Source organism: Nannospalax galili, unplaced genomic scaffold, assembly GCF_000622305.1.
Source record: "Nannospalax galili isolate Female #2095 unplaced genomic scaffold, S.galili_v1.0 scaffold581, whole genome shotgun sequence".
Taxonomy (NCBI): domain Eukaryota; kingdom Metazoa; phylum Chordata; class Mammalia; order Rodentia; family Spalacidae; genus Nannospalax; species Nannospalax galili.
In genome coordinates, this window is record NW_008345699.1 from 3,409,458 (window position 1) to 3,419,671 (window position 10,214).

Here is a 10,214-nt window from a genome sequence, read left to right on the forward strand (position 1 = left end):
TCTGCCAATTTTCAAGACATAAGCTTTATGGGAATGTTCAGGACACTCACAAACTTTACTTCTGTTACAGGAATCTCTATCCAGAATATCAGCCTGCATGATATACAAACAGCCATCGTCACTCAAGGTCACACCTTGCCCTATGCTGGTGCAAACGGGAAATACAATTTTTCTATTGGTCCAGTAATGCTTGTGTTGTCCTAGACTCAGAGCTTGGTTGCATCTCTCATCTCAGAGAACACATTTAATTTTCTCCTTTTCCTTCACACTTTCATTTCCCTTCCTAACAGAAGTTTTAAGAATGTTATTGCTTGGTTTTAGAATTACTACTAGGTGACATTGACAGAAGAGAATCAAGAACCAAAACGCCTAATCCCTCATCTATTTTCTATTACCTTAAAATACTAAGAATAAACTGATAATTTCTTTTGTAAATTGAAATATTTAATTTTTTTTAGAATTCCACACGAGTTTTATATTTATATCATTTAAGAAGTCACTCTCCTCCCTTTCATGCCCCATAGTCCCTCTCACACTGATGACCTCTTCTGAGTCCATTGAGTGTTACTCATAAGTGTTCAGGTTTGTCCTCCAGAATTAGGGAACCTATCAGGGGACTCATCCCTAAAAAAAAACAAAAAACAAAAAACAACAACAAAAAGCAAATCTCACTGTCTCAGCATCATTAGTTGCCTGTTTCGCTTCATCTAGGAGTGGAACATTGTGAAATTTCCCTAATCTATGTTGCATGCCTGCAGGGCTTGGCTTTATGTGGGGATTATTTAGGTAACAAAATGGCTGAGATTTCCTGGGTGCGTCTTTCCTGTAATGCCTAGAATACACTGTCTCGTAGAGGTATTCTACTCTTCTGGCCCTACTATTTTTCCACACCCTCTTCTGCAATGTTTCTTAGGCTTTAGACAGAGGGGTTGTGTTGGAGATGTACCGATTCAGGTTGAGCACGCCATGGTCACTTGTTTTCTGCATTTTACTCACTTGTGCAACTCTTTCAAAGACTTCACTGTGAAACCTCAAATACTGAAACTGCTAGAAGAAAACATGTACAGTACCCTACAAGATATCTGTGCAGGAAAAGTCTTCCTGAATAGGACTCCATTCACTCAGGAATTAAGGTCTATAACTGACAAATGCAAACTCATTAAACCAAAACACTTCTGTACAGAAAAGTAAACAGTCAGCTGAGTGAAGAGAAAGTCCACAGAGCAGGAGACAATCTTTTTCAGCTATATACCTGATAGAGAGTTAATACCTGGAATATATAAAGAACTCAATAAGAAAGAATCAAGAAAACAAATGACCCAATTAAAAACCTGGCAGTGGATGTGAACAAAAGCTCTCAAAAGAAAAAAAATTAAAATGGCTAAAAAATAACTTTAAAAGCATCCATATCCTTAAGAACCTATGAAACAAAAATTAAAAGAACTTTGAGATTTCATTTTATCTCCATCAAAATGGTTAAGATCAAGAAAACAACTGACAACCCATTCTAGTAAGGATATGGGTTAGATCACAAACTGGTAAAGCCACTATGGAAATCAGCGTGGAGAAATCTCAAAAAAAAAAAAAAACCCCAACGTGTGTCTATCATGTGACCCAACTATGCCACTCTTTGGCACATACCTAAACTACTCCGATATCTTACTTCAGTGGTACTTGCTCAGCTGTGTTCGTTGCTGTTCTATTCACAATAATTAGGAAATGAAAGCAGTCTAGATACTCTTCAACTGATGAATGGATAATGAAAATGTGGTACATATACACAATGGATTCTTTTCAACTGTAAAGAAAAATGAAATCATGAAATTCACAGGTAAATAAATGGAACTGGAGGATAGTATCACAACTGCCACATGTCCCTCTTATTTGTTGATCCTAGCTGCAAATATATAGATTTAAGTACATAATGTAAAGTAACTTAAGGTTCAGAGAGCATCACAGAAGGTTGGAGGGATTGTAGGAGCCAGTGAGCCAAGACACCTGCTGCTGGTTAATGGATTCTAGACATGCTGGTGAAAGTGAAGAAGCAGCAATGAAATCTCCACAGTACAGCAGTCTAACAAAATCTGCATAATGACAAGCCAGTCTTCATATATATGCATATATATCTTTGTGTGTATATGTATATATATACATATATACATATATGTTTTAAATGGAATTATGCTACACAGAGTGACATGATCCTGAGAAGAATGATCGTCTAACAAAAACCCCACTGTTGAGCATCTGAAAACTCCTTTCAAGTTTTTGGTCTCAGTGCGGGACATGAGATTCTCAAAATGGAAACAGTTATTGTCTTTTCCCTTGGTTGCTTCCAAGAACCTGAGCAAAATTTCCTATTCTTGAAGATACCATACACATTGGACACAGGACTTGGAGAATACAGCTGGAAGTGACCTGGAAGTCTTTCGTCTGAGGACCAGCTCTCAGTACTGGAAGGTGCTAGGCAACCTGCCAAGGGAGAAAAGCAATCAATAGTCCTCCACAGCTGTGAAGTATATGAACCACAGCAACAACCAGCTCAGCAAATATCTCTATTGGTGCAACGGCATCACTTTCATCTTGGGGATAACCAACATCTGTCTAATTGGACTTAAATCCTGCTCAATAGGAGGGAATTCATGCCTCATACTGTAAACTTAGCCCAGTATCGATGGCTGGAGAGGTCATAGACACTAGAGGAACCCACTATTGCCATTGTCCTAAACCAATATAATTTCTAACTATATTCTAAATATTTGTCTTTATACACACCTACACAGAGGTATATCTCTCTCTCCTCATCAAAGAAGCTTCTTTTTACAGTTAAATCCGTCTCAAATTCAGTCTAAAGCTAGTTGAAGCTCTCCTTTATAGAGAAATTTACGAAGTGAAAATGTATTTTTAAACTCTATTTATGATTTTATGTGTATGCGTACTTTGCCTGCATGCATGTAAGTGTTTCACATGTTTGTGGTAGCCATGAAGGGCAGAAGAAGGTTTCAGTTCCCTTGGAACTGGAATTACATGCAGTTGTGAGTTGCCACTTGGGTGCTGGGAACGAACCTAGGTCCTATAGAAGAACAACTTGTCCTAACTGCTAAGTCCTCCTCCAGACCCCAATATGTATTTTTTAGATCAAGTAGAATGATGTATTCCTTTTAGTTTTGTCCCCAAAGTCACAATATTGTGCCATTCTTTATTGTCTTAGCAAATATATCCCATAAGGATGACTTATGATTGTCATAAGCATTGAAAATTTGAATAAATATATTTACTTTTTTAAAAAAGAGAAGTCTTTTTAAAATGTTAAGATTATATAAAAATAATTGTATTTGATTTTTAGGCAACTAAATAAGAAAAACATTAATAAACTTTCTTGTGTACATTTCTGTACCCAAAGGGATACATACTTATGTAGACTTTTATCCTCAAAATATTTTCTTTCATGCACAGTAATATTGAATTTTAGTTTATGAGTTAGGTCAAATCCAAATTTACTGTTACTTTATTTATAATACATAACTTCAATTTCATCAATTTTTTTAATGATGTGTTTAGACAGTGAAAGCCTTTTCATTAAGAAAGATAGTATTTTTGCCATTACCTGGACAAGCCACTTTTATAAAAAGGACACTACAAATTTATGAGTGACTGAACATATATTTGTATCTGAAGTAGTTGAAGAAGTATCAGAGAAATTAGAAAAATATAAACAAATATGGCACCAAATCAAAAATACATTAAATCATGGCATTTAAAATTATGTAAGCCTATGTTTTACCTTCACCTTTAAAAACATTTTATAACCTAAAAATAGACAGTTTTGCTAATTGTTCGTTTTCAGTAGACACTAAATCCTTTAGCAATGCTTCTGGATATCATTGAAATCAGCGTTTCAAGGAGCAGATGACTCTGAAAGGTTTGTGCTGTGTCTCCCAGATCCCTGGAGTAGCAGAAGTGCCTAATAACCGAAAGAGTGAAGCAAAAGCAAGCCACCTGGGGAGCAATGCAGTTTGTTAGGTCTATATAGTTACAGACTGAGTAATTGCAGGGTGCTTGCTAAGGGAGCAATTCAGTTTTCTGTCTCTGGAGCCTTGCAACAAGCAATAGATCAGACTAGCCACCAACAAAAGAACTTGGGTTCCACAGTCCTATGTATGGCAAGGGAGGCAAACATGACTAAAGAGAGGAATCAATCTCTTTTATGGGCTCCGTTGGAAAACCAAGTAATATCAAACGTACAAGGCTAAGTGACCCACCTTGGGACAAATGCAAGTGTATCAATTCTCTGAAGCATGAAAACAGCTCAGCAGGTCCTTAGTTGAATGATACATGGCTTCTAACTAGACTGCTGGGAACAAGGTGTCTCTTGCAAAAGTATACTGTTTTACACCATCATCTTGTAGACCCGATGTCGACACAGAGCTACTGTATTTTGTTCTCTCTGTGATAGATATATAAAGACCACATACTGATTTACTAATGCTTCATTCTTGGTTTTTAATATGTCAGCATTTTCTCCATAAAACTCTCTTTTATAGAGGAATAGAGTGCATCCAATTATTAGGTTTGAATGAAGCTAACTCGGGAATCATGCATCCAAAATATATCTTCTTACAGAGATTACCCATGAGGCAAGTGTTTAGTGTTAAGCCATCAGACACCCAATCACAAAATCAAGGAAGTGAAAAATAGATAATGTGGAAATTGATTTTATCTAAAATTGGTCCCAATGATTGCATTTTTGGATTTCATAACATATACTTTATGAAAGATTCAGTTCTCTGAATATAATTACATTATGATGATTGCAAAATGCAAATATGGCAGGGAAATAGAAAAACCAAAAATCACAGAGAAATGACTTGATATCTCTCATCTACTCAAAGCCATGATTGAGGCCAAGTGAATGCTTAAATGACTGCTCTTTTGAGGCCATTAGGGACAATTAGACAGAGTTTGATGGAAAAAAGTTCAGAATTTTCTGGATAAGGAATCTTATCTGAATCCCTGTACTCAAAAAGCATATATACACACATACATATATATATGTATGTATATATACACATATGCCTAATAACACAAAATACCCATAAATAAATCATTTTTAGGTTTGTATTTGGCAGTTAAACTTTTAAGTTGACAAGCATCACAAAATGGATGATGACTAAAAATTTTAAAAATGTAAGGTAGAAATTACAGATATTATTTTCAGAACAATAGAAACTTGTATCTCCAGTGTTCAGGGTTGGCAAGTGCCAGTGTTATCATTGTAACAATCAGAAGACTTGGGGTCTCTGAGAAATGAGAAAAGTGTAGACAGTTTCGGAGAACATAAATCAAAAAAGCAAAGTGGTTCTATGGATGTGATTCTTTCAGCTCCCTGGAGAAAAGAGAGGTCTACTGAAAGGTTTTTCGCATGTGTTCAAACTTGGAGTATCTGGACCTTTGGGAATTTGTTACTACATGGATTTTTTGTACTTTAGAATACTTCAATGCAAAAAAGCCGAACTAGTATACTGACTGTTCTAAGACAGTTCAGAAAAGAGTATCATTATTACATAAAACTATTGAAAAAAGAGAATTAAATCACTCATAATATGTTCTAAATGGGTTGAATACAATATATTTTGATGGTCCCATGCTATTATCACAGAGAATCTATGAAAAAATTGCAATAGTTTGAACACGCACACACATACACATATCTGTGTGTATTAAAATTTCATTTTTAATAATGTGTGTGTGTATCTCTGTGTGTGGATATTTGAACATAAGTGAAGTGCTCATGCAGGCCAGAGCTTCAGAGTTCCTGGAGCCAGAGTTACAGATGTTTTTGAGCTGTTCAACGTGGGTGCTGGGAACTAAACTAGGGTCTCTTCAAGAAAAGTAAGCAATCTTAATGACTGAACTATCTCTCTAGTTTGAAAAAGCCATATAGGGGCTGGAGAAATGGCTCAGCAGTTAAGAGCACTATCTGCTCTTGCAGAGGACCAGGGTTCAATTCCCAGCACCCACATAGTGGCTAAGAACCATCTGTAGCTCCAGTTCCAGGAGAATCCAACCTCCTCTTCTGACATTAATATTCTGGGGATAACCAAGTATTTCCTAATTGGATTTGAGGCTTGTTTCATGGAAGGGAAGACATGCCTGCCACTGTAGAGCTGATGAAAAGTCTATGGACCACAGGCTCTATGAGAGAATCTACTACTAATGTTCTATGAAATGGACATGCAATTAAAGTCCCTTCTAAATGTTTACATTTATACTCATAGACTAGTTCAGCTCTTAGCCTTGCTCAGAGAATCCTCATTCAGCAGAGAAAAGAGTTAAGTTAGGGATTCACAACTGGTCAAAGTGCTGAGAACAGGTGGCAGCTGAGTGCTAGGCTCCAAATGGGACATTTATGTCACCCTCTCTGAGGTCCAGGGAACATTAAGAATGTACAAATGACTTACAGTATGAACATAATCTGCACTATACTGACTTTTGCCTAACTTTGCAACCAAAAAGTTTACTGTTTATAATGTAAGCACGCTCACTGAGACATGTGCTCATCTTGTGACCCAGCACCTGCCCTTAATCCCTCAGGATCCCACTTTGCCCTCCACCCAAGACAGGGAATGAATGTGCATGTGGTTCATCAACTTATCAAAGCACTGGACACTGTGGTTTTCTCACTGAAAAGAGTGAGAAGTGAGCACTGTCTGAAGTTGTGTGTGTGTGATACTTTATGACTGGGGATAAAAGGGGATGAATCTCTGATGAAACTCTGGTGAATCCTAGCTTTCAATTGCCCAAATTCATGCTGGAGATATCAGTTCAATAAAAGTGTGAGTGAAGGCTGGCTCCAGAGTGCAGTTCTGTGAGACAAGAGAACAAGCAGGTTATTCTCAGTTCAGGTCCACTCTTGGTCTTAAAAGAAATGTTGAGCCAGGCTGTTTCTTCATTCAGTTATAACTGTAATATGGCTTAGAAACCCTACAAAGAAGGCTGGTGGAATGATTGTGGAAGTCGAAACATAGAGAGAGGTGCAGGAAGGTGGAGTCTTGTGGATGTGACATGGCCATAGGAGGCATGATGTAAACCAGCTGTGACTGACCGCATGGAGCCAGTGAAAAGGAAGAAGGAAGAAGGAAGGACAGAGAGTGGGACATGAGTGGGACATGAGGACTAGCTGGGAAGGAAAAAAGGGGTGGTGGAAATTTGGTAAGAGAAGGTAATAAGGTTTGAGTGTGATCACAATGCACCATACATATATACGTATATATGTATGTATATATAAGTATATGGTATTAAAAATTAAGTAAAAACATATTGAAAATAAAGCCAATTTATTCTTATCTCTCATTGATAAAAGAAAATATATTCTAGATACCATATATCTAGAGATATTCTTAAATACCTAAAATTAAACACAGCTATTTTTCCACATGCTTATAGCTGCATATATTATTTAATTTTGAGGTTACTTTCAAACTTTAATTTCAGCCAGGCATGGCTGCACAAGCTTTTATTCCCAGTGCTTTGGAGGCTGAGGTAGGAAGTTCTTTGTGAGTTTGAGGGCACCCTGTTGTATATAGTGTGTTCTATGTTCCAAGACAGATGGGGCTACAGGCAGACTGTCTCAAAAAGATCAAAAAAAAAAAAAAAACCCAAATTCAATTTTTTAAATTTTATAAAATTTTTAAACTATGATTAAGCACCCACACTTGTGGGCAGTAACCACCATCCGTTGCTCTGGAAGTAAACCCAACACTCTCTTTTATTTCCCACAGTGCACTTTGGTGAATTTGCACCTCGATTTGTCTTTGGGACTTTGGGAGGAGGAGGTGGATTTTGTTGACATCTCCCCTAGGGAAGGAGTTTTAGCAACAGAGTCCTAAGTGAAGCAGTTTGAGAAAGGGGTGTGGGTTTGCTGCACATTGTTTCCAAATCAGCTGATCATGAATGGAAGTTGTTTTAATGGATTACGTAGTGAGAATGGGAGTACAGCTGCCATTGTTGCAAGAAGTCTCCACTTTCCTCTGGTTTCCACCCTAGGAACAATATGGGCCCTTGTACTCCTGAAAGAGAATTCAAACAGGACACACTAATACATCAAGCAGGCCAGAATTTAACTAGAACCAGCAGGAGAGGAAGAATGAATACTCTCCTTAGAATACAGCAAACTAGCTGAGCAGCAGACCAGCTGTAGGGGTCAGAGACATAGGCTTATTTTTCTCCTCATAGTATCTTTCTCTACCTTGTGCCTTCCAGAGCATGGGCAAGTCCAAGAAAGGGCATGTTTGGAAGCTCGGTTCATCCGAAATTCAGCCTAAGTAGGTGTATAATACACAAAACTACGCATTGGGTTTAAGCTCACTAGGGGAAAAGGAACTGTGCTCTGTACGTTTCCTTGGCCAGGGTTTGAACTGACCCAGTGGCAGTAGATCACTATCACCTATTGTTCTTCGCCTCTCATTTTGGGGGCATTGAGTTGGCTCATATGGAGGTTCGCAGGGTTCCCTTCTTTGTATCTTGACCAAAAATCAATCATTACCGTTATCATTCCATCTCTTTTTTGGGAGCTCATTTGACACATCCCTCCTAGACTTCACCTCCTGTTTGACAACACAGAAGTTACTTTATATGGGTTGATTTCTTCTAATTTCTCTTATATCTCACCTTTTTCTTCCAAACCCCAATTTGTATAATCACAATAAAGAACATGGTTATTTTCATATAACCAGGAGAATGTCCATGTGATCTAAAAATAGTGAAGCTAACTCAATTATACTACTTTTTAAGTGTGTTCCAGTCCCTAAACACTCTGAATCTTTTCTCCAGTTACACACACACAACTCAATCAAAAAAATCAATAACAACCTGTTTATCTTACCAAAATGACTTATCACACAGCAGAAAGTTTCAGGTAGTTACTGTAAGTCGATTGAATTGATTTACTCTGTACGTCTAAAAAAAACCTGTTTATCACCAAAATGACTTATCACACAGCAGAAAGTTTCAGGTAGTTACTGTAAGTCGATTGAATTGATTTACTCTGTACGTCTAAAGTAACTTTAGGAGCCCATACATCCTTAAAGATTCTCTTAGGTAATGAAATTAAGGGTATAACGTGTGATAGAAAACAACTGCGGCAAGTTTAAGTACATGAAATTTGTTTTCCTATATTTTAAAATTATTGCTGTTTACTACAGAAGAGGAAATATTTATGAGAGTTTCATCAAAGCCAGTAAACCCAGAGACCTACGGCTATAAGGAGCATAGGTCAGGCAAAAGAGGGGTCAGGAAGTAGGTTTTGTTAAGCCACAAAATAAATAAGCAGTGAAATAATTGCTAGAACTAAGGCCCCCTTATCCTAATTGATAGGATTTGTATCAACATGTCATTTTTTTTCTCTGTATTCAAGAGAAAAACACTGTGTTGCTTCTTAAAATGTTTCTTTTAATTCTATAAAGGGAAGAAACAAATCCTTTTCACAAATGTATAAGATCCACAATTCTCAGATGTGAATATTGTGGGTTTTTTAGATTCAGAAATAAACTGTTTAAATTATTGCAGGATTCAGAAATTATATATAAGCTATAAAACTGAAATTTCAAAACAACATCAAAATTGGATGATGTATGTGACTCTTTCCCTAGGAAAGATTTAAACAAAGTCCACCTCCTTCTCCCGAAGTCCCAGTGACAAACAGGTAAAGTTTCACAAAAGTGTACTCTGGGAAAGAAATGAGATTATTGGGTTTACTCCCAGAACAATGGATAAGGGTCACTCCATGGAGTGTGGGTGCTCCTGGCTAAGGCTTCACTGGGAAATTTTCACCCAAGCATGGGTGAAGGCTTGCCCATAGCCACACTAATGGAGTCCTCTCCCTCAGTTTTCACAGATCAGTACACTCAGGCCTTTCCCCAAGAGGCTACCTGCAAGTATAATTAAGGGGTTGGGAGGTGTGGCTCGAAATTGAGATGAGGAAGCTGACAGTCCCATGATTCTCCCTACCATTCTTTTATGAAGAAGGTGGAGATCAACAGTCAAAAAGTCCAGGTATGATGAACATGAGCAAGTGGACACAGTCGAACTCAGCAAGACAGTCCTTTAGAAAGGCTCAGATATGCCATTCCTCCATTTATCCTTCAAAAGACGGAGCATTTCTGAATTTCTAGGGTTTCTAGAATGCAAGGAAATCTTCACTGTAACCTTTAAGA